At 37.6% G+C, this 26,461-nt stretch overlaps 1 long non-coding RNA gene across 2 annotated transcripts in view; it reads left to right on the top strand.

Moving 5' to 3' along the window:
- LOC122447473 overlaps positions 1-10,701 on the top strand; it is a 28,533-nt gene extending 17,832 nt beyond the window's left edge. Inside the window, exons 3-4 of one of the 2 annotated variants that reach the window (XR_006271249.1) lie at positions 9,413-9,612; positions 10,329-10,701. This is a non-coding gene — a long non-coding RNA (uncharacterized LOC122447473). The remainder of the gene's footprint in view (positions 1-9,412; positions 9,613-10,328) is intronic. The other variant, XR_006271250.1, reaches the window with a different exon arrangement.
- Positions 10,702-26,461: the final 15,760 nt, after the last annotated feature.

The following is a 26,461-nucleotide window of genomic DNA, read 5'->3' as shown; positions in this document are numbered from 1 at the left end:
CAGTGGTAAAGAAACCTCTTGCCAAGGCAGGAGACATGGGTTCGATCCCTAGGTCAGGAAGATCTCTTGGAGAAGGAAATAGCAACCAACTCCACTACTCTTGCCCAGGAAATCTCATGGACAGAAGAGCCTGGAGCCCATGGGGTTGCAAAGTCAGATACGACTTAGTGACAACAGACAAAAACAACAAACAAAAATGCTGTTTTGCTTAAATTTTGTGACAAATCAATAAGAATAGAAAAATATTCTTAAGGTCATTTATTCACACTTTATACTTTTAACTTTTTAAACTATATCTTTAATAGCTGGATCTCCACCTCTTCTCTTACCTTGAAGTGCTCAGGCAAGGTTTTCAGTTTTTCCAAGGACTGTGCAGCTATCTGACAAAAAAATACTGGTTAAGAAGCAATGACAAAAATTTCCTCCTTGCCCAGACTCTAATCAGACGCCTCTGAGCAATTTTTTCAACTAGTACTCAACGTTTGCACTTCCTTTTTTGACTCTTCATTGTCCAGTTTTAGCAAGAATCTTGCTAAGATGGTTTAACCGGAATTTCCCATCCTCCAAATCTGATTATCCTTGATACCCAGTCAGGTTCTTCATCCTCCACCATCCCCAGTCTGATCATACTGTCTTGCCTTCAGCAAGAATTCTGAGTTAGCTGAAATCCCTGGCTTTACCCAGATGTTCCCTTTTTTAAAAAAATTTTTATTGGACTATAGTTGATTTATAATGGTGTGTTAGTTTGAGGTAAAACGGATGTTTCCTCTTAGTCACATTCTATCCCCGACTCCCACCATACTCCTTGGTTAGAAATTCCCACCTTTCCTTATTGTATTCAGAGTTGAATGCAGGCCCTCCCCAACTGCAGTGGGTGTGCCGCCCCCCGGAATAAAGTCCACCTTGCCGCTCTTTGAGTATCTTGAGTAACTGTTTCTTTACCAACAGTCAGAAATGATAGGAAAGCCCAAGAAGCTGCCCAAATGCTAAAACAAAGATATTCATGATAATCACTTGTGAAATATAGTAAATCCTTGAGAAAAAATGATATTATTTAAAAATGTTCATTCAGGTATGAGAGTCAAAATTACATGAATAACTAAAGAGAAACTGTGAAAATTAAATCCTACATGTAAAACAATCTGTCTCCTCTATCATGGGCTACACTCTATTTTTATTTTCTCATTAAATTTACCCATTACAGTCAAATTGGGGTGAGGGGAGTGTTACTATGTTTCAGTATTTTTAAAACAAAGCAGAAATCTTTCCTATAAATTGTCGGCTCAAAACACACCAAAAAGAAGTAGATAGTTCCACGAAGCAAAGTGCTTTTCTCAACAAACCAACAATGTGTGTTTATTGCATTGGAGCCCAGGACCACCACATGCGATTACAGTAAAAGCTCTCCCTTATTTCCATCTGGCAATGAGAACACAAGATGTTGTGTAAACTACCAGAAGAGCTCTATTTCATTGTAATTAAAATTTAGTGTTACACTTAAGCAAGAAGGCAACTCCAGGAGATGTGATTATCATGAGATAATGACCTTGGGGTGTTGCAAGGCATGCAAGGAACCAAATGCCTCCTGTCCTCTAGGGGGCAAGATTATTTCTACATAACAACCTCTACCTCCTCTCACTCACCCTCCCCAGCTTCTGGAGCTGTATGATCAGTGAAAGGGGAAAGCTTGGGATTAAGAGCACCAATATGATTTCTGCGAAAAGAGGACATTGGGGGACTGGTAGATGACAAAGTTGGCATTGTAGAATGCTGAAGCAGCAGTTTCAAATGAGTTGTGTTGTTTGTGCAATAATTATGCAATGGCTTTAGAATTCTCTGGACACAGATAGAACTGTCAGTGATGTCATAGGCATGTAAGTAATCCCCAGCAAGGGCACAGATCTAACCTTTTCCCCCTGTTTTGGTTTCATGATTTCCATTTCATAATAGCAATAAGATATGACAGGTGGTGCAGTTCTTGAGGGTTTATTATACTTCTTGGGTGGTTGAAGCCACTCAGCCTTTGGCCTGAACCTCTCAAGACATCTGAGAAGTATAATAATTTCCCCCAAATGCAATGCCTGTCATGTCTTATTGCTTAATTGCTTTGCACTTACCAAGTAATTCTTAAAGTGAATGCAGATAACAGTGTTCATATTACAGTTTATACCGGTAGCAACTACTTTCTATTGGAATATTCCTTTAATCCAATACAATCTAATGGATTAAAAAATATTCCAATATGTTACCATTATAAACCCTAAGCTAAAAGGTCACTTAAAATCATGAAAAGTATTTATATTTTGCAACAGTGTGTTGGAGGAGAAAATGATCAACTGAAATGCAAGAAGTTAATTTGAAATAAGACAATCTTCAAGTGACAACCATATGATGAGTCAAGTACTGCAGCTTTTCAAGAATATCTCAAATTCTACCCTCTGAAAGAGGTGGGAGAGCTTAATTTACAAATAATATGTTCAATAAGAAAAGAGAGAACAAAAACATAAGTATTATAAAAAGGAAGCAGTTCTAGTGAGGTGGATGAAACTGGAGCTTATTATAAAGAGTGAAGTCAAAAAGAAAAATACCAATACAGTATATTAACACATATATATGGAATTTAGAAAGATGGTAACAATGACCCTATGTGTGAGACAGAAAAAGAGACACAGATATAAAGAAAAGACTTTTGGACTTTGTGGCAGAAGGCGAGGGTGGAATGATTTGAGAGAATAGCATTGAAACATGTATATTACCATATGTGAAATAGATGACCAGTCCAAGTTCTATGCATGAAACAGGGCACTCAAAGCTGGTGCACTGGGACAACTCAGAGGGATGGGATGGGGAGGGAGGTAGGAAGGGAATTTGTGATGGGGGACACATGTACACCCATGGCTGATTCATGTCAATGTATGGAAAAAACCACGACAATATTGTAAAGTAATTGGCCTTCAATTAAAATAAATTAATTTTATTTTTTTAAATTAGCATATAATAATTGAAGATAAATTCAGTTACATACATCTCTGACTCACAAAGAATAAAATCAAACAACTTCTGTTTTAAACATAAAGGGAAGCATTAGACAAATGAGGAAAATATTTTAAAATAGTAATATAGAAGGGATGTGTACATGTAAATAAATATGTGTGTGCATGAAATACACGATGTGTGGACAAACTGAAAATGAAAGAGAATAGAGATATAAGGTGTTGAGGAATTTTTTTCTGGATAGGGGAGAACCTGCTAGATAGGGATGAACCTGATTAGTAGTCTACCCAGATGAAATTTCAATTTCATTATCCGTTTTTTTACTTGTATATAGCCATGTCCCTAACAGAAGCAGAAAAGATTAAGAAAAGGTGGCAAGAATATACCAAAGAACTCTACAGAAAAGGTCCTAATGACCCGGGTAACCATGATGGTATGGTCACTCACCCAGAGTCAGACATCCTGGAGTGTGAAGGCAAGTGGACCTTAGGAAGCATTACTATGAACAAAGCTAGCGGAGGTGATGGAATTCCAACTGAGTTATTTAAAATTCTAAAAGATGATGCTATTAAAGTGCTGCATTCAATATGCCAACAAGTTTGGAAAATTCAGCAGTGGCCACAGAACTGGAAAATGTTAGTTTTCAATCCAATCCCAAAGAAGGGCAATGCCAAAGAATGTTCAAGCTACTGTACAATTGTGCTCATATCACAGGCTAGCAAGGTAATGCTCAAAATCCTTCAAATTAGGTTTCAGCAGGAAGTAAACCAAGAAACTCCAGATGTACAAGTGGGGTCTAAGTGGGGTCTAGAAAAAGCAGAGGAACCAGAGATCAAATTGCCAGTATTCATTGGATCCTGGCAAATAGAAGGGGGGAAAAATGGAAGCAATGACAAATTTTATTTTCTTGGGCTCCAAAATCATGGCCCTGAACCTCCAAGCAAGTCAACTGTCATTTCAGTCAAGGACAGGTATGTGCACATCTCATGGAATGGTGGCAGGCCCAGCACTCACACCAGGTCTAGCCCACTCCAGGACTATCTCTGATTCACCCTTTCTTTGAAGAACTAATTAGGAACTTCAACTCCCACCTCCTAATTGACTAACCCTATGACCTTGGTGAAAGCCATTTGACTTTTCTCAATCTAGATCCCATGGTTTAAAAAGGAAGTAGTAATACTTGCCCAACTTCACAGGGTTTTATGAAGATAAGTGAAATCGATTCTAGAAAAACAGCTTGAAAGTTAAGTGCTAGTCAAATCTGTTTCTGATATTGTGTTGATTGTTGTTTTTGTTATTATTACTTTTGCACCTGATTGATCATGGAAAATGGATGATAAATACATTTAAGCACAACTTGAGGAAAAACACCAAACTGAAGGGGTTGCAGGGAGTGGCTAGGACAGGGATTTCCTGTTTATTTTCTAAAATTGTCAGGTAGGGCATTTATTACTTCCTGGTAGAAGATGTTGCTGATGTTGGCTTCTTGCATCAAGCCTGCCTTAATTGAAAAGGAGTTAACAAATCCCTCTTAGTGTTATCACTCTGTGTCAACAGGAAACCTTTTAGTGACTTACTAACCTGCTCTTTACCAATACACATTTTGCTATTTTCAGTATTTTATTGGTCTAATTTATAGAGTCTGTTGTGAGTGTGTTCAAATCAGTTTTATCTTGGGTTATTAACTACAGAGAAGAAAAAAAAAACTGACATAGAATTTTATATTGTTAAGTTTTAATACATTTTTTTTATTATGAGGAAGAAATCTTTTTATTTAAAAATTCTTCTGTAAATATTGTTATTCAGGAAGCCTACACACCCGGGTTTGATCCCTGGGTTCAAAAGATCCCCTGAAGAAAGGAATGACTACTCACTCCAGTATTCTTGCCTGGACAATTCCATGGTCAGAGGAGCCTAGTGGGCTCCATGGGGTCACAAAGGGTTGGACATAACTAGTGACTAACTCCATTACTAACTCATACTGTACCACAAACTGAAACCCATGCTTATTTCTCCTTCTGTGTGTGCAAGTGAGTCTTTCTTGATTTATATTACAATTTTATCCTTGCATTGAGTGTAATTACTTTCTCTTTCTATTGGACATAATTTTTGCCTACCACTAAAAATCTATTTTGAAGGAACTTAAATTATAATTGGTGGTTTTATTTCAAATTCCTCTTTTAAGCTGCATTCTGACCACTAAGCATAAGAAAACAAAGGAAGTTTTCCATTTTCTTTGACATAGATCAATTAGGTAATCATAATTTGGAAGCAGATTTTAGTGAAATGAAGTCTTTCTTCATTTCTCTCCTTTAACATTTTTTCACTATTAATAAAATGTTTAACTCTCAGATGATTTCTTAAAATTGTTTCCTTTGGTTTTCTTTTTTGGAACTGGATTATTAAATCAGGCTTGCCAAGAGAGAGTAAAATTAGAATTGTCTCATGAATGAAGATCAATTAGAAAACAAAATAAGTTAGTTGAATTCTAACTTTCTCAAATCATTTTTCCTCAATGGTATTTTTAATCCATGGAATTAAGAGGGGAAAATACAAAATACAAAAGTGTTTCTAAATCAAGTACAACCTTGACAGGATAAATAAATAAATTATTTATTTACCTCTGTAGACTTCCCTCCTAGGTGGTGCAAGTGGTAAAGAACCCAACTGCCAATGCAGGAAACATAGGAGACTCAGGTTCGATCCCTGGGTCGGGAAGATCCCCTGGAGGAGGGCGTGGCAAACCATTCCAGTATTCTTGCCTGGAGAATCCCTTGGAGAGAGGAGCCTTGTTGGCTACGGTCCATGGAGTCACAAAGTCAGACCTGACTGAAGCTAAGTGTAGCATGCATATATGCAGGAACTATTGAAACACAGTCTTTTCTGATATCCACCCAAGGAAAAAATCAGAACGTTTTTCTACATAACAAAATTTTATTGCACAATGAAACTAAGTGAACCTGACCTAGACAATTAATAGTCAACATATGTCTCCTGTCTGTCTACTTATATATCCACTTATATTTTTAATGCCATTTGAATAGAATACTGTGCAGAAGATGACAACTCACTCAGCAAGAGAACCAGAATTCCAGCCTCCTTCCACCTTAACCAGGAACAATCTACACACATTTCAACACCTCATCATGTCCCTGAGGTGGTTACGACTTTCCTTAGTGGGGACGCTGGTGTCACTGAATTATTGACATAGCTGCTTCACAGTTAACCATGACTGCTAGTTCCTGAAACAACTGTGCTTTCCAGATGCTCACTTCTTTCATGCACTTTCCAAACAGCTTAATACACACATTCTGACCTTTTATTTTTCATTCCACTTGTTCCCAGTTTCTATTTCACATCTAACATAGTGACAAATAATACACAGTTATCATGGGATAAGATGCTTTCAAAGAGTCCCCAAGAATGCTCATAATAGCTGCTTCAAACATTGTTATATTACCTAGTGTCAGCTGGGGTTTGTAGTTCTTTTCTTAAGAGTTCATCTGCACGGTTACTCCTTACAGGCCAGAGACCACTCAAATACATTTCCTTTGTTTCTTTGAATTAAAATTATAAAATGCGGTAGCTTAGACTTCAGAAAAAATCTTTATACTCTGCAGTTTTGTCATGTAGATGTTATGCAGTTTATTTAACATGGTAAATCATGATGTGCTATCTTCTTGGTTGCTCAGTCATGTCCGACTCTTTGTGATCCTTTGGATTGTAGCCCACCAGGCTCCTCTGTTCATGGGATTTTCCAGGCAAGAATACTGGAGTGAGTTTTGCCATTTCCTCCTCCAGAGGATCTTCCGAACCCAAGGATTGAACCTGCATCTCCTGTGTCTCCTGGATTGCAGGTGAATTTTTCACCCACTGAGCCATCAGGGAAGCCCTGGCTACTGTGAATTTTAACAATGAAAGACTTTGAAACTGGGATATTTAGGGGATTTAGGAAATCTTCATAGGATTCACTACATGAAAACAAATGTTATTGCATATTTACCTTTCCACCAGAGTAGCACCTGCTTTTTAAAAAGTTAAGTGTTAATGACCATGTTCACTATGTAGAAAACAGGTAGATTTGAGCCTCATTTCCTCTAGCTATAGTTTGCCTTTGTCATCCAGAATTAGATGGAAATGTTTCTTTGGCTCTGACTGTGACAATTAGTCCCAATAAAAGATATCACCATTCCACAGGAACAAATGTTTTCTTCCACCTTAAAGATATCTTCTTTGGGAAAAAAAATAGACTAAGTTAATCAAGAGAGGACCCTATGCGTTGTCATACTAGTTACCTGTCATTCTCATGGTCCATGATTGGCACTTGCTGATTTACATATGTGTTCACTAACAGCTCTGGAGGTGTTTTGGGGTTATAAAGAATAGGAGATTCAATTCTAGATCTATAGAAATGTATTTTTTTGGCATAATTTCTTCTATCTCATGATAACATTATGAGATTGACTGATATTTCAGCCTCATTATGTAAAATATAAGATAAATAAATAATGAAAACCCAGAAAAAGAACTGTAAACAATTAAAAAATACTCAAAAATAATACCAGCCCATAAAAATGACACAGATCCCAAAACATTTTAACAGAATTAAAGTAATAAAGTACCACAAGCAAAATATATGCTCTGTTATCCAAGACACTGACAGAGCAGAGACTGCAAAAATCAATGCACCCATAAACCTAAGACATCTTTCACACAGCTGCTCAAAACTCAGGTCCTGCTAAATCATGAATCCAGGTTGCTAACAAATAAAAAATTGGCAGACTGGGCCTTCATCTCCTTTGACGACTTCTCTGCAACTTCACAAAGTGTGAAAATGTAAAATAGATGAGCAGTCAGTGAGAGAAAAAATTAACATCTTACCAAATTCACAGATTTCATTTTTCATCTCTAAAATAAAATCGAAACAAATTTAAAGGTGATTCAACATCAGAATATCATTTCAATGATTTTAACTTGAGTTCCTACTATGTGCCAGTCACTGTTTGACTGACATCTGATTCAGCATGTTAAATTCAGTGGAAATTGCATCTTGGAAGTCCTTCCTTTCATCTCAGAAAACTGAGTCAGTCTAAAATGAATCTCTGCTTATATAAATGACTTCCTCGTTTGCCTTGCTGAAGGGAATGAGCTTATCAGAATCAGCCTATGACAAACCCAAACGTTTCTTGATGAGATCAGATCATATAGTTCCAGTAAATTAGCACATACCAAATACAGTATCTGCTGAATCTTCAGTATTCAGAATCCTATCCATTGTCAGCAGTGGAAAATGACCTCCAAGAAGGCTGCTTAACTAAGACTCCTGGAGTTAATTGAGGCTGTGACTGGACCCAAAAACTTTGAATCTTTGCTTTACTACTTCACATTGAGACTCCATGTCCCTCTGACTTCATGAATTTATTTATTAACTATGGAGAAGTTTTAATACACTAGAAAGTCCAAAATGACTTCTTTATACTTCATTCTAATGTCCTCAAGTTCCTCTGGCTGCAGCCTCTAATTTAGAACCACAGTTGGCAGAGGCTGAATCACAAGACTCTTCTACCCACAAGACTCTTTACTACCCAACCTGAGCCCTGGGTTCCTATCAATGTTTTAAAGTTGCTCTCTTGCTTCAAAGAATTTATGAAAGAAGAGGAAGAATATTGAAAATTATATGTAAAATATATTTTAATAAATGTGAGCAAATACATTTAGAGGTCATGATGTACTTCTAATTTTTGCCTCACGTTGTTCTAGCACATTTCATCTGACCTCTCCATTCAGCAAAAATTTCATATATAAAATTCTCTTTCAAGAGCTATATTTCAAAATTAGTTTAAAAATACAACAGTCATACTTAACATCTCATGTAAGTTTCATGTTATGCCAATTTACTATTATGAAAGATTAAAAATTTCCCCAAATGAATATGTTCAGTTTTTATATCTTGTTTGTCATAGAATATGAATGTTTGTATGAAAAGCAAAAATGTCAAATTTTCACATTTGATAATGTACTTCCAAAGTGTATAATTTCTGTTGTGGCACCATATCTTAAGGCATTTTGTATTTACCCTCATAAAAATACTAAGCTTCTTTCAACATTCTTTTATTGAGAAAGGGAAAGGAAAAAGGAAGACTAATGTGTAATATTGTGTAAGAGTCTGTTTTATCTTCCAACTTACTTATCAAGAAACTCCCCTAGATTTGAGAGAAATCATATGAAGTTCCAGTATCCTAGGGGCAATATGAATAAGTAGCTTTTCAATGAAATATGACTTACACTGTGAAAGTACAGTAGAGACAAAATGGAAATCTATAAAGAATATGAGACCTAAGTCTTATGGCAACATTCTAGTGTTTTGTACCCAGAGATCCCACTGGTTTAATCTCTCTGATATTTTCCTCTCTCCTAGTTCTGGGCCTACAAGGATGCTGATGGGATAAGGGTGGAATCAACCAGAATGATTTCTCCAATGAAGGCAAATGAATCAGTACAAGAGAAAACAATATGCATGTCAACAGCCAAGGTTGCACACTGACACCAGTACTGCTAGGAATAAAGACATGGCCATAGCCTCCATTCTAAAAACCTGGGTCTACAGAGAGATTTTAGGTAATGCGTGAAGTGGGGATGCTGAAAAGTGTCAGCCATTTTACTTTTGGGGATTCAAATGCTGCTACGCCTTGATACCTTCTGCCGACAAACAAGATTAAAGATTCATCATAACAGCCAATTGTGGCCCGAAGATCAGTGAAGTCCAGACAAACCAGTGAGAAGTTGTCTCACTAAGCCTCAATCCTGGAGTTTACTGAAAAAGAACTCTTCCCTGATCTTTCCAAGAATCCCCAAAAGGCGTATTTCTCACCAAGTTCCTTAAAAGCATATTTCTAGCCAATGCCAGGAGATTTACATTTCACAAATGGAACCAACAGCCCAAGAAGGACATTGGCATCTGTACTGAGGAACTGTGCTAATTGACACTTTACACTATCCTAAATGTTGCTGTAGAATTGCCATGGTTGTGGAGTTTACATAAAGTGCTCCGTGGGTATTTCCTGATAGAAACCAAAATAGAAGTGTGTAATAGACCAAGAAAGCTCCTTCAGCACTGAGATGGTATTTCCTGCATGCCTTAAATTAAAGTGGTGGTCTCAAATAAAACACGTGACCATAACATAGATATTACATATTGTCACTTGTTATGTATTGTCCCATGACCACCTACTGAAAAGAAACCCTAGACTTATTTCTTTTATATTGTGGTACTTATCACTCTAGAGTTATATCGTATGCTTGTTTTCATATGTATTGCCTCTCTCCTCTACTAGATGGAAGCCCCATGAGGATGCAGACGTGTCTGGTTCACCACGGCCACCAGAGTATGAGAGTGTGCCTGGACCACAGCAGATCCTCAGAAAGCACCTTTTGAACAAATGAATGATGGAACATTCTCACCAGTGTGGCAGTTAAACACAGAACCTAACTGCTCCAAAGAGATGGATAAGTAGGTTCACATATTCAAATGTCTGCCTTGCATGTGAAGTTTACACCTTTGTTCCACTTACAACTCAAGGATGCGGAACACAGGACATATGGAGAAAGGCTGAACTTAAAGTGAATTTCAGGACCATCTTCCCAGCCCACTTTCTCATGATCTCCATTATTATTTTGCAATTCTAGCCCAGAGAGGAGGCTTCAAGCCTCTACTGAGTTACAACAGAGCTCATCCAAATTTTAGGTCACTGGGGAAGGCACAGTTGATGCTAGTCAATAAATTGAAGAAAATGTCTTCCAAAATATTGCTTCACAGTGCCCTTTGCCAAAGTGTTAAAATCACTAGGAGTTCTTCAAAATTATGGCATAAATATTCCTAGAAATCATGTACTAAGAATGTGCAATGTAGCTTTTCAAGGAACTTTAAAAATACCCATTAAAAGCATGTCTTCTGTAAGGAACTAGGAAGGGGAGAAGTAAATGCCTTGTGGATAAGAATATTCTTTAGGTTTAACCTTTATGAAAATACAGATAGAGGCCCTCAGGGAACTTTGTATCAGTGAGACCCAATATTTACAGAAAAATCCGAACACGGCATTTAAACATGAGTAGTTCACCTCTATGAAATCACAGATATGGTCTGATAGAATAAATAACTAGAAAAAAGGGTTTTGATCCATGGTCCATTTTGGAGTATTCTGAACAGTAATGTTCTATTCCACGGGTGTGATTTACAATCCTCCCTAAATCTGGTCTCCAGAGCTGACTTAGGCTAATTTCTAGATCCTACTGCATCTACTTAGATCTTGTTCCCCATATATTTTGAATGCTAAATGCAAAACATGTACACTATTGGTGGCTATATTTTAGGTGGGGAATGCAATTCTTCCCCATAGTGGCAATATAGCATCCTCTCAGTTATAAATATCTTCACTTCAATGAGAAAAGATGATGAAATTCTTTTTGAAGACTCTCAAAGGGCTTGCAGATTTTTAAAAATATTACCGCCACTTTGTTTGGAAGAAATACAGTTTGGTCATAAAACCATCATTTGTGATTGGATTTATGGACATGACACGCATTTGCATGCTGTACGTGAAAACCTTGCACCAAAGAGTGGTTTCCAGCAAGGAAATTGTTGCTAGTCAGAATTTTCTGTGTTAACATGAACAAATTTCAGTTTCCCAAACCTGTTGAAAACAAATGTAATTCAAAGAATCTTCCTTTGCATGGACAGGGGCTATCACTTTCAAAATTCCTGATATCTTCACTGAAATGTTTCCAATAAGAAAGGCAAATTCTCTCTAAGAGATGTCTCAAAGTACTTTCTCTTTTAAAGTTAGATCAGGAGAAAAGCATCTTTCCTTTTTAGTTATTCTATTTGTGACATGCTAGGTACCTGCAATCTATCTGTATCATGTCTGGAACATTTTATTATCACTTAACACCATACTTAGGAGTATGTGAATTAAAATAAAATAATTACTTGCAGAATCTAATTCATGTATTCGACAATCTTGAATAAGCACAAGAAACTACATGTACAGGATTTTTTTAAGTAACACATAACTTTAAAGAAACTTACATGTAATATTACTGTATTATAAAGCAGAAGGAAATAAAGGTAAAGGTGCACGTAATATTTTGTGCTTAAAAAAATGTAAAGTGGCAATTCATTAGGATGTGGGGTATACGGTAAAACTTCCTGAGAGACTGTCATTTGTGTTTGGTTTGAACAGTTGGTAGGATTTTGCTAAATAGAAGATGAGAGCAGTCTAGGGCTTCCCTGATGGTTCATATGGTAAAGACTCTGCCTGCAATGCAGAAGATCCAGGTTCCATCCCTGGGTCAGGAAGATCTCTGGAGCAGGGAATGGCAACCCACTCCAGTATTCTTGCCTGGAGAATGCCGTGGACAGAGGAACCTGGCAGGCTACAGTCCATAAGGTTGCAAAGAATCAGACACACTCAGCAACTAACACTACTGAGGGAACGGAAGCCTCTGACTCAGTGACTGGGGGACTTCTCTCAAACTTAGTAGCAGGCTCTGATCAAACTGTCATGAAGGCAAGTGCCTTGAACTGACATTGGAAATATAAAATGAAGCCCCGGGTTTAATGTACACTTCTCAATAGCCACAGTAAGGCAACTATTAAGTAATTTGATGGTTGACTAATTTATTTACAGTGAAATAGTCTCCATAGATGAGATCCCTATTTTAATTTTCTGATAATTTATATACAGAGAAGTTGCAAATTAAGATTCTATATTTTGAACATTTTTTTACTGTACTCCTTAAAAGAAACAAGGATTCTTTTATGAACTAAAATGCAAATGAGAACGCATTTGGCAGAATCACTCCAAGCACATGTAAAGCAGCAGCATCACACCAGCAGCTGCTTTGGTCCCAGTGTTTTATCCTGTCAATAGGAAAATCCTTGATGTGCCATTGAATACACAGTTATCTTGACAGCCATCTTCATGTAATATTCAAGATAGCTTTTACAAAGCTTCAGTTATATTATTAGCCTGAAATCAAATGCTTGCTCTTTATTTAAGGGATGATGAACTTGATTTGATGCCTTCTCCGCTGTGAATCAATTCAGACTCAGAATTCTCATGGACGGGTTTCATTATCCTTAACCGACGGTCAACTTAAGATGTTACTAGCCGAAACCCTATTCTTATCAATTACAGTTCCACACCACCAGTTTTACCTAGATTTAACTCAAGAGCTATTTTCATCAGCATTCCACCATGTATTGGGTCTGCCCTTTGAAACAACATAGCCACTAAATTTTTATCACCCAAGATAAGAAAGAACTGTCTTAAAGCTTTATCTTGGTTCAGAAGAAAAAAAAATCTATGATATAAGTTGTCTTAAAGCCCTTTTACTGTTGCCAGTCCACACAGAATTATTGGAATGGAGTTTACCATATTGAAACTCATGATTGAGAAGGAAGTTGGTAAGAAGGAAGAAAAGAAGAAAGGAAGGAGGAGAAAAGGAAGGAAGGGAATGAGAGAGGGAGAGTAAGACGGAAGGAAACTGAGCAAAAGCTCCCAAACATGGTCTGAAAGGCTTCCTCCTTCACTGGTTTTAAGAAGCTGGAAAATCATGCTCTAGATTCAAGAATCAAACAACACACTTAGCTGATGAATCACTTTAGATTTTAAGTTCTAGATGTACCATCTATAAGATAAGAGGGGCTTGAGAAAACTGAACAAATGCATCTATATCAGTCACAGACCTGGGAGGAACAGATGGTTCACTAGGCTATGAGAGGATGTTCAATGAACTATTTACCAGCTGTGGGCAGAATGTAGGGATGACACAGGGAGAGTGCAGGATCCAAAGCTAGGAGGAGTAGATGGCCATTACCATCCCCAGGCCTCGAGGACCAGGAACCGAGAAAGGCTGTGAGCAGAGGGTGAGTTGACAGAATTTGTGACCTCAGATTAGGGTCTGCAGCTAGCTCTTGGAAACTCTGTGAGCTAAGACCCAGAGAAATAAATACCCCAATCTCCCTTTGAGCTGTCCCTCTGATACTCAGCTAGTGCACCCCAGTGGTGAAATTCAGTGAATGGGGAATCAGCAAGCAAGGAAAACCAATGCTCTGTTCCAAATAAATCCCCTCAGAAGCACAAAGGGGTTATCAGTGAACAGGATGGGGAACGTGTCTGGAGGGACTGACACCAGAAATCCAGCACATAACACAAGTCAGGCACACTATTGCAAACAGCAAATTTATAAAGAAAGAATAAAAATGCAGGGGGACAAACCCCAACTCCTAATTTCATTGAAAAGAATGCTTTGGCCTTCAAGTCTTACAACACAGACAATTAAAAGGTTTTGACTAGAATGCAGTATTAAAATTATACCTGCACACATAAATAGAGCAAAGTAGTGTATTCTAGTTATTATACACTCAAACAGTTTAGATGGGAGTTGACAGATCAGAAACTTTTGCAGGCTTTATATTCAGACAAAAGTATGCATGAGAATCTTGTTTAAAAGATGAGAAGTTTAGAACATAGAGACTCAAAGAGAGGCAAAAGTAACAGAGGAGGAGTACAATGTCTTCTCTTAAACGGCTTCTTGGATTATTTTGAACTGTGGTGGGGTTACTAATATAAGCATATTCACTCAAAAATGCGAAGAAATATAGTGTTTTTTGTTGTTTCTATGATTATCTGTGGGGCTTCCCAGGTGGCGCTAGTGGTAAAGAACCTGCCTGCCAATTCAGGAGACATATGAGACGTGGGTTTGACCCCTGGGTTGGGAAGATCCCTGGAGGAGGGCATGGGAACCCACTCCAGTATTCTTGCCTGGAGAATCCCATGGAGAGGGGAGCCTGGAAGGCTAGAGTCCATGGGGTCACAAAGAGTCAGACACGACTGAAATGACTTAGCAAGCATTCACACATGTCTATCTGAGCTCATTTATAAGATCCAAACATATTAAGGTAGCAGGGGAATTTAAAACAACTACATTTAGTAGTATAATCTACTAATTTCTGTCATTCTATTAATTTGAATTTTTTTAAAGATAACAACCTTTTTTTCTCCTTTTATATTGAAGTATAGTTGACTTACAAAATTATATTAGTTTCCAGTGTACAACACAGAGATTCAATATTTTTATAGATTATGCATCAGAGTTATTACACTGTTACCGACTATATTCCCTGTGCTGTACATTACATCCTTGTGACTTATTTATTTTATAACTGATGGTCTGTACCTCTCAGTCCCCTTCACTATTTCACACCATCACCTCTGGGTATCATGCTTAGAAATGAAATAAGTCAGACAACAACAACAACAACAAAAAGACAAGAACCGTTTGTGTTCACTTGTATGTGGAATCTAAATAGGATGACAAAAGAACAATATAACAAAACATAACCAGACTCACAAAGAAAGAACTTAACCTTTTTTTTAACATAAATGTCCAACTTGTCTGATTTCTTCCACTGCATCTGGTTTCTCACCAAGATGGCAACTGGGCAAATGGAGAAGTGAGTTCAAGGGGTCTCCTGAGAGAGGGAGGAAGGGGAACCACATTCTGCCAGGGACCAACAGGAAAGAGAGTTGGTCTTTCCAACTGTCCTCTAGCTGCCAGTCTCAACAGGCCCACTGTTCTTTGTTAGTATCTGTGGTGGGTTCTCCCATCTCTTGGTGGGGTCTTCAGTTGATCAGATACAACTGGACTCCTGTGAGGGCCAAGGAGCCCTGGGATAGGACTGAATCCCCCTTGGTCCTGTCCCAGTGGTCTGCCCACCATGCTCTACAATATGGCTCTGCACCCCCACTACCATGATTTCCTTGGCCAATCCCACTTAGACTCCATTTTCAATTCACCCATCATTTGCCTGCCACTCTGAAAGTGAAAGTGTTAGTGGCTCAGTTGGGTAGGACTCTTTGCCACCCCATGCACTATAAGTCCATCAGTATCCTCTGTCCATGGAATTCTCCAGGCAAGAATACTGGAATAGGTAGCCATTCCCTTCTCCAGGAGATCTTCTCAATCCAGGGATCGAACCTGGGTCTCCCTTATTGCAGGCAGATTCTTTAGTGTCTGAGCCACCAAGGGAGCCCACTCTACAATGGACAACCTAAGAAAAGCTAGAGTCACACCTTTCTCAACAAAGCATGCTTGCTGGTCCTCTGAGCTATCCCCTAGAGTCACCACCAGATAGAAGTTGCCCCCAAAGTTGCAAAGGCTGCACTTGGGCTCAGGGGGAGACCAGATATATCCATGCCCTCCCTCTCCTAAGTCCTCTCCCCTTTAGTCTCCCCACAATCCCAAAGGCTGGCAAAGGCAATTTTTGTCTACCTTCTAGTCTTAGATTTCCTGGTAGAGTAAAATATTGAACTTCAATGGACAATTTCTCAAAGTGGGATCCAGGGAGTCCCCTTCATGATTGAAAGATCAAACCATCCCGGTAATACTAGCATGGTTTGCCTTTTTCACTCTTACTCTTTCACTAGTGTATGGTGGGGTTTTCCAGAGCTGCATGATGTGTGATATTACAAAAGACTGAATACAGAAGCATATATGAGACTCCAGCTGTCTCCTATGAAGCCGGACATTCACAAAAATATTAAGCAGTTCCATTTCTCTCACTGATTTTTCCTGGTTTCAGAAAATATCATTTTTTAATGAAAATAGGTGATTTATGTTAACATGTAGTGAGCTGCTTATTGACATACTAAAATGAATCAAATAATTTTTTTAAAAATTCCTTAGTTTTCAGTTCTAATAAGTAAACAGCAAGAATTTATATAATCAAAAACTTCTTCAATGATTCTTTAACAGAGAAAAGGCATCTTGAGAGCAAAACTTTGAGATCTGCTACTCAGGCTCCCAGTCCACTTACTGACAAATTAAAAATAAAAGTGTAATCTGGAAAGCCCTCCACCAAGCTATAGCCTCACTAAGAACTCAAAAGAATTAACAAGGATGTAAATAGTCCTGTTCCAGGAAGCATCAAGATTCTCCTCCCTGGGCAGTAAGCCTGTGATTCACACTTGAGGTGAAATGTTGAAGATGATATGATTCAAAGAGCGGGGATTTAAAAAGTGTGTTTTTGGCATCTGGGAGACAGTGCCCATGATACTCTCTTATGTGAGGGCTTCCCTGGTGGCCCAGTGGTAAAGAATCTGTCTGCCAAGTAAGAGACGCAGGTTCGATCCCAGCATCAGGAAGATCCTGATAGAAGGAAATGGCACCCATGGGATTCTCCAAGCAAGAATACTGGAGTGGGTTGCCATGCCCTCCTCAATCGGTTGTACTCCAATACAAAATAAAAAATTCAAATGAAAAAAAAAATCAACTATTAATCTTGATAACACTTTTACCTGTGGGTCAGTGAAGCCTGGGACATACATATGTATTACATACTTATGATCAAGCACTGATGCTCATAAGTTGTTATAGGAATACAATACAATCTATTATATGATAGTTTCTGATTTGCCAAGGAATTAAAAAATTTCTTATCCTTATGAACATAAAATAAACACTTTTATTTCAAAAATGTTAAAATTATAATTAAAATTAATATTTTTGAATACTGGCTTTTATTTTTTATTGGCATATGGTTGCTTCACAATGTTCTGTTAATTTCTGCTGCATAACAAAGTGAATCAGTTATATGTGTGTATATATATATATATCCACTCCTTTTGAGATTTCCTCCCCATTTAGGTCAACACAGATCATTGAGTAGAATTCCCTGTCCTATACAGTGGGTTCTGAATACTGGATATTGTTTTAAATGTTACTTAGAGTGAATTTTTATCTAATTTTCTGATCAATCCTGAAATATAGGTATTACTATTGTTATGTATAGAAGTTATTGTCATTAATATTATCCTCATTTTAGAGTTGGGGGACTGAGGGATTTGTTCACACAACTAGGAAGCGTTAATAAAATATTCTTTGGAATCTTTTCTCCTCAAGTCTACTTAAACAGTAAAAATCAGCCACTCTGTAATAATACATATTCACATTATGTTTCAGTATATTTGAAATATTTCTAATATAAAAGAGTCACTCTTCAATTCTCCATCATTCCCTCCCCACCTTGTCACAGATATCCATCTGAAACAGTCCTGAGAAAAGCAATCTGGTTCAATTTGCTAAGGGGGCAAAAATTCCCAGTAAGGTTTAGTGATTGCTACAGTTGGAATGTTCTGAAACCAGAACCATGTTCCTGTCATGGCAAATTAGGTCACCATGGCAAGACATGGAATCATGGGATGACGGAAAGTAGGAGTACATTATTAACTGATGTCCTCTCCATTTTATTTTTCCTCGGTGACATTTAACAAATTGAATGTAAATGTTCAGAAACACAAAATGCTCTGTTAGATGGTTAAAAAGAGGTTGGGGGGGTGGATAGCACATAAACAGGCAGGCAATATGATAATAAGACATCAGCTTTCATGAAAATTTCAGGAAATGTCTTTTTCTAATGATGTATTTTAGAAGTTGTCCTTTAAGTAATTCAATAGCATTTTTAAGTTACTGCTTTTTAAGTTTTAATTCAAGTAATGTTGATTTACAATGCTGTGTTAATTTCTTGTTAATTTGAGCAGGGTAACTCAGTTATACATACATACACATTCTTTTTCATGTTCTTTTTCATTATGGTTTATCACAGAATAACAAATGTAGTCCCCTGTGTTATTGGAGAAGGAAATGGCAACCCACTCCAGTGTTCTTGCCTGGAAAATCCCATGAACAGAGGAACCTGGTGGGCTACAGTCCATGGAGTTGCAAGACTCAAACATGACTTAGCAACTAAACCACTACCACCACCCTTGAACTATACAGTAGGACCTTATTGGCAAAATTGATTTTGGAAATTTCTGGGTGGTAAAAACGGAGATTTTTTAAAATATACAACCTTATTGCATTATATAATAATATTGTATAAAAATTAAAGCATGAACAGTGTTAAACTACCCTAAACCACAGTGAATACTAGAATATGGCTTTTCTAGTATTTAAAACTTTTTATTTTAAATCTAATACATTTAAGATGGCAAGTAAAAAATAAAGACAATATACCTTAGTGGCTACACTTGTGCCCTTGGGAACTAGACTCCTTGGTTAGAATTTAGGCTCTATCATCTATTAACTATGAGACCATGGGCAAGTTACTTAACTTTTTGGTGACTCTATTGCATAAGGTGAAAATGAGTTCAATAATAACCATGTTCACCTCATCAGAAATTTTGTTATCAGAAATAGATGAGTTAACACGTGGAAAGTACTGAGAAAACTTCTTGGTACATAGTACGCACTCAATAAACTAAGCTACTATTACATCTGAGAGCTGCTTGACTTTACTGCTGTTTTAATCTAAATGTCTTGCAGTAAAAACCCAAAAGAAGCATGATCTTTTTCACCAACTTTAAAACAAAACATAGATATGTATTGAAAAGAAATATAAATCCAAACTCAAAGGCGCTGAAAAAAACTTAGCTTTTACTGTTTCCCACCCCCACCCCCCGCCCCTGCAGATGCAGGTTATCAACAGCAAAAATTCCAGCAAGTGTGGCTTTTGAAAAAATGTTTCCATTTGCCTCACATATTTTTAGAGATAACTGTCATTGTTTTTCAACAATGCTCAGTCATGTTCAACTCTTTGCGACCCATGTACTGAAGCATGCCAGGCTTCCCTGTCCTTCACCATCTCCTAGAACTTGCTCAAACGCATGTCCATTGAGTCGTTGATGCAATCCAACCATCTCATCCTCCGTCGTCCCCTTTTCCTCCTGCCTTCAATCTTTCCCAGCATCAGGGTCTTTGCTAATGAACCAGCTCTTCACATCAGGTGGCCAAAGTATTGGAGTTTCAACTTTAGCATCAGTCCTTCCAATAAATATTCCGAACTGATTTCCTTCAGGATTAACTGACTTGATCTCCTTGCAGTTCAAGGGACTCTCAAGAGTCTTCTCCAACCACAGTTCAAAGGCATCAATTCTTCAGCGCTTAGCCTTCTTTATGGTCCAATTTCCACATCCATACATGACTACTGGAAAAACCATAGATTTGACCATATGGACCTTTGTTGGCAAAGTAATGTCTCTGCTTTTTACTATGCTGTCTAGGTTTGTCATAGCTTTTTTTCCAAGGAGCAAATATCTTTTAATTTCATGGCTGCAGTCACCATCTGCAGTGATTTTGGAGCCCAAAAAAAAATAAAGTCCTTCACTGTTTCCATTGCTTCCCCATCTATTTGCCGTGAAGTGATGAACTGGATGCCATGATCTTAGTGTTTTGAATGTTGAGTTTTAAGCCAGCTTCTTCACTCTCCTCTTTCACTTTCATCAAGAGGCTTTTTAGTTCCTCTTCTTTCTGCCATAAAGGTAGTGTCATCTGCATGTCTGAGGTTATTGATATTTCTCCCAGCCATCTTGATTCCAGCTTGTGCTTTATCTAGCCCAGCGTTTCTCATGATGTACTCTGCATATGAGTTAGATAAGCAGGGTGACAATATACAGTCTTAATGTACTCTTTTCCCAATTTGAAACTATTCCATTATTCTATATCAAGTTCTATTTGTTGTTTCTTGACCTGCATACAGGTTTCACAGGAGGCAGGTAAGGTGGTCTGGTGTTCCCAACTCTTTAACAATTTTCCACAGTTTATTGTGATCCACAGAGTCAAGGGCTTTAGCATAGCCAGTGAAGCAGAAGTAGATATTCTCCTGGAATTCTCTTACTTTTTCTATGATCCAACAGATGCTGGCAATTTGATCTCAGGTTCCTCTGCCTTTTCTAAATCCAGCTTGAACATCTGGAAGTTCTCAGCTCAACTACTGTTGAAACCTTGCTTAGAGAATTTTGAGCATTACTTTGCTAGCATGTGAAATGAGTACAAGCGCGCAATAGTTTGAACATTCTTTGACATTGCCCTTCTTTGGGATTGGAATGAAAACTAACCTTTTCCTGTCCTGTGGCCCCTGCTATGTTTCCAAATTTGCTGGCATATTGAGTGTAGCACTTTCACAGCATCATCTTTTAGGATTTGAAGTAACTGAAATTCCATCACCTCCACTAGATTTGTTTGTAGTGATGCTTCCTAAGGCCCACTTGACTTCACATTCCAGGATGTCTGACTAGGTGAGTGATCACACCATTGTGGTTATCTGGGTCAGATCTTTTTTGTATAGTTATTCTGTATATTCTTGCCAACTCTTCTTAATATGTTCTGTTTCTGTTAGGTCCCTACCAATGCTGTCCTTTAGTGTGCTCACCTTTGCATGAAATACTCCCTCAGTGTCTCTAATTTTCTTAAGGAGATCTCTAGTCTTTCCCATTCTATTGCTTTCCTGTATTTCTTTGCATTGTTCACGTAGGAAGGTTTTCTTAATTTTAATCACCACCTCCTGTACAATGTTACAAACTCCCATCCATAGTTCTTCAGGCACTCTATCAGATCTAATCCCTTGAATCTGTTTGTTACTTCCACTGTATAATCATAAGGGATTTGATTTAGGTCATGCCTGAATAGTCTAGTGGTTCCCCTACTTTCTTCAGTTTAAATCTGAATTTGGCAATAAGGAGTTCATGATCCTTATGAACTGTGGCTCAGCAGTCAGCTCTGAGTCTTGATTTTGCTGACTTTATGGAGCTTCTCCATCTTTGGCTGTAAAGAGTATAATCAATCTGATTTCAGTGTTGACCGTCTGCTGATGTCCATGTGTAGAGTTGTCTCTTGTATTGTTGGAAAAGGGTGTTTTCTATGACCAGTGCATTCGCTTGGCAAAACTCTGCTAGCCTTTGCCCTGCTTCATTTTGTACTCTAAGGCCAAACTTGCCTGTTACTCCAAGTAGCTCTTGACTTCCTACTTTTGCATTCCAGTTCTCCTGTGATGAAAAGGACATCTTTTCTTGGTGTTAGTTCTAGAAGGTGTTGTAGGTCTTCATGGAATGTTCAATTTCAGCTTCTTTGGCATTAGTGGTTGGAGCATAGGCTTGGATTATTGTGATAATGAATGTTTTCCCTTGGAGACAAACAGAGATTATTGTATCATTTTTGAGATTGCATCCAAGTATTGCATTTTGGACTCTTTTGTTGACTATGAGGCTACTCCATTTCTTCTAAGGGATTCTTGCCCACAGTAGTAGATATAGTGGTCATCTGAATTAAATTCACCCATTCCAGTCCACTTTAGTTCGCTGATCCCTAAACTGTCAATGTTCGCCCTTGCCATCTCCTATTTGACCACTTCCGATTTACCTTGATTCATGGACCTAACATTACGGGTTCCTAAGCAATATTATTCTTTTTTTTTCCATTTATTTTTATTAGTTGGAGGCTAATTACTTTACCAGCCCAGGTTGAATGCAATATTATTCTTTACAGCATTGGACTTTACTTTCACCACCAGACACATCCACAGTTGGGTGTTGTTTCTGCTTTGGCTCATCATTTTTTCTGGAGCTATTTCCCTGCCCTTCTCCAGTAGTAGATGGAGAAAGATCACTGTAACTGTATAGAAAGGAAGGATGCAATGGTGGGAAGCAAAAAAGAGATGGCTGTATTTATTCAAGGAAGAGATGTGGTTGAAACAGACTAGAGTCTTGGGAGTAGGAAAGGGTAAAAGCAGAACTTCTTTATGAAATATCCAGTAAATAGAATGTAGGACTGCTCCACTATAGATACAAACAATATAGATAGACAGTAACAAGTACTGGCTAAAATATAGAGAAATTTGAAAACTCACTTACTGCTGGTGGGGTTGTAGAATAATACATTCACTTTGGAAATCAGTTTGCAATTCCTCAAATTGTTAAACATAAAGTTACCATATGATCAAGAAAATCTACCCTTAGGTCTATATCCAAAGGAACTGAAAATCTATGTCCACCAAAAAAAAAAAAAAACTTGCATGCAAATGTTAAAAGTATCATTATTTACACTAACCAAAAGTAGAAATAGCCAAGTGTCCATCAACTGGCGAATGAATGAAGAAAATGTGGTCTATCCATACCACAAAATACTATTCACCATAAAAAGAAATGAAATACTGATAAATGCTACAGCATGGATAAAACTTGAAATTATGTTAAGTGAAAGAAACACAAACAACTGCACGGTCTCTGATTCTATTTATATGAAATGTCCAGAGTGAGCACATCCATAGAGACGGAAAGTAGATTAGTGATGGTCAACACTCAGGAGAGAGAAGGACCGAGAGTGGGTACCATCGGTGCGGGGTTTCTTCTTGTGCTGTGCTTAGTTGCTGTGTCATGTCCAACTCTTCGCGACCCCATGGACTGTAGCCTGCCAGGCTCCTGTGTCCATGGGGATTCTCCAGGTGAGAATGCTGGAATGGGTTGCTATGCCCTCCTCCAGGAGATCTTCCCAGCCCACGAATAGAATCCAGGTCTCCCGCATTGCAGGCAGATTCTTTACCAACTGAACCACAAGGGAACCCCAAGAACACTGGAGTAGGTAGCCTATCTCTTCTCCAGAGGATCTTGCCGACCCAGGAATTGAACTGGGATCTCCTGCATTGCAGGCAGATTCTTTACCAGCTGAGCTTCCAGGGAAGCCCAAGGTTTTTCTTGGTATAATTAAAATGTTCTGGAATTAGATAATGGTTAAAGTTGTGCACTATTCCAAAGAATTGATGCTTTTAAATTATGGTGATGGTGAAGACTCTTGAGACTACCTTGGACTGAAAGGAGATCAAACCAGTCAATCCTAAAGGAAATTAACCCTGCATATTCATTCAAAGGACTGATGCTGAAGCTGAAGCTCCAATACTTTGGTCACCTAAATGTGAAGAGCTGACTCAATGGGAAAGACCCTGATGCTGGGAAAGATTGAGGACAGGAAGAGAAGGGGGTAACAGAAGATAAAATGGTTGGATGGCATCATCAACTCAATGGAAATGAGTCTGAGCAAACTCCGAGAGAAGGCAGTTCATCAGGTTGCAAAGAGTTGGACATGACTTAGCAACTGAACAACAAAAAGTTGTGCAACTGTGAATACCCTAAAAAACCCTAAATTATGCACTTTAAAAGGTAAATTATGTGACATTTCAATTATATCTCATCAAAATTATTACTAAAAATTAGAGGAAACTTTTATTTAAATCTGAGTTTAAGTAAAAAGATATGTCAGCCTACTTCTTTACCTCTTCAATTCAGACTATGTGGTGTTTAGATATATACTCAGTGAGTTTCCTTAGTAAAATTTTGTTTGGCGATAAGAAATGTAAGCCTCTGACAGCATAGACTAGCAGTGTTTATACGTTTCAGCACATGCAACCTATAGGCAAAAAATTTATTAATATTTAGTGATGTTTTATGTAAAAGCAAACAGTTCTCAGATCAGTCATAGGAAGGAGGAGAGAAAGGTTAACCAGCATAACATTCAAAGCAGAGGGGGTACTAATTAGGCATGAAAATGAAATGCATTATTACATATTTAGAATGATCACCCAAGAAATTATTGGCACACTGTCTGGTAGAGTAAAAAGGATGGTGATGTTCTAAGATTTCTAAATAATCTTTTTGAAAACTCAATTGGGAAAGTTCACAAATGTACTCTTAACACCCCCAAAGTTGTTTCTTTCACAATCACAGAAGCTTGTATGCCTTTTTTAATAAAAGGGGAAAATGCACCCAAATACTTAGAAGTTGAAGAATAAGAAGACTTTTATCTCTACAAATTACAGTATTATGAGAATATGATAATTATGGTTTGGGGTAATCTATTATGAGAATTATGGTTTGGGGTAATTGAGAATTCTCATAATTATGAGAATTATGGTTTGGGGTATTCTATTACTTGCTATTTTACTAGATATTTTACTTAATCTATTTACCTTAGCTAATTAACTCTGGATCCATTGCTATAAAAGAAGACTAGACTGTTGCCTGCTTTATTCTTAGGGTTAAATACCCACAAATGCACCAAAGCTCTTGATAGTCTCCGTATGGATTAGTGGAGGAGAGCTATAGAGGAGTCGAAAAACTAGTTTTCTCATGTCTGTGTCTTTATTTTTAGCTTTTTTCTCACTTTGTTGTGGTCCAGAGGCTTCTCTATAACAATTCTGAATCTGATCAGGATATTCTTTCATTTCCTAATTGTGAGGAGAAGATAGGTGAACAAGAGAGACAGAAAAAAAAATTGCATTTTGCTACTAGAGTCATGTCTACTTAAGAAATATAAAGATGTTTTAGTTAAATGTGCCAGATTCTCAAGGTAGTAATTTCATACTTGTTCTGAAATGTTGAAAATTTTTAAATGTAGGTGTTTGGCTGAAAGAATGAGCTGGAATCAGTCCTAAAAACTTTTTGGCAGGAAGAATAGGAACTAGATTCTCCAAATCCTGTAATGATGCCAAATATTCTTTCTCCACTGACTTCTCATTTAAAATGTTCATCTTCCAAGTGTATAATATATATACATTATATATATATATATATAATGTAGTGCAGCAAATACTGTATTTTTTTCTGAAATTTTAGCAACAGTGATTTCCATGCCAAGTTGTCTTGACTGTCTTTGTGCTATAAAAACCGAGTGATAATTTCTATAATCAGTTAAATGAATATAAGCTAAGCTGATCATCCTCCTTGGCCTCAATAGATTTTTGAGGGATTTCTTTTTGTAAGTGAAAAACGCTTTCCTTTTCTTTACCCTTCTTTTTTTTTTCTTTTTTCAGATGCACCTGTTACATTTTTACCACAACTTATCAGGCCCAGTTTTATATCCAAACATCTTCTTCTAAACATTTGACTATCTGCTATCATATATGACCCCCTTTTAAAAGAATTCTAGGGGACCCATGGGTCTGAAGGTCACAAGTCTATGGCTTCAGAAACAGAAAATAGGACACAAGTGATTTGACAGGTAAATTCTCTTGTATAGCACCCAGTGGTAATGGCACCGTCTTTGTATTTTGAAAAACCTGGGGTCAAATTCACACACACACACACACACACACGTACACACACACACACACACAAACACACATGCAGACACTACCATCTCACCAGTTTTCTGATTCTGATATTTTCACCTATGAGAAGTTACTTTTCTCTGTAAGTAAAACAGAAAAAATAGCATTTCCATTGAAAAATATTATCTAATTTTGGAGAGACAGAAAATTCAACACAATAGGCAGACAAGAAGCAACTGCCCAGCCAGCTCTATCTGCTCCCTCATGGAGAGCTCTCTCGGCTTGTTTACGCTGTCACCTGCTGTGTTTTGGCCTCTCAGGCTACAATCGTTCAAGCATTTGGGTCTCTGTTATCAAATTTGATTCTCAATTTAAAATGATTATTTGAATATTTATGTAGTTCTCTTTTTAGAGTATCATTTCCCTATTAGAGAAATAATGGCATTCTTTCCCCAACTGTAAAACATAATGTAAGAAAAGTGTATTTTTTATTTGCTTGGTTGGTGTTTGTTAATTTTGCTTTCTTTCTAT

The sequence above is a fragment of the Cervus canadensis genome, chromosome 9, assembly GCF_019320065.1.
Source record: "Cervus canadensis isolate Bull #8, Minnesota chromosome 9, ASM1932006v1, whole genome shotgun sequence".
NCBI lineage: Eukaryota > Metazoa > Chordata > Mammalia > Artiodactyla > Cervidae > Cervus > Cervus canadensis.
Note: the sequence above shows the minus strand (reverse complement) of the source record. Positions and strands in the feature narration are given on the sequence as shown.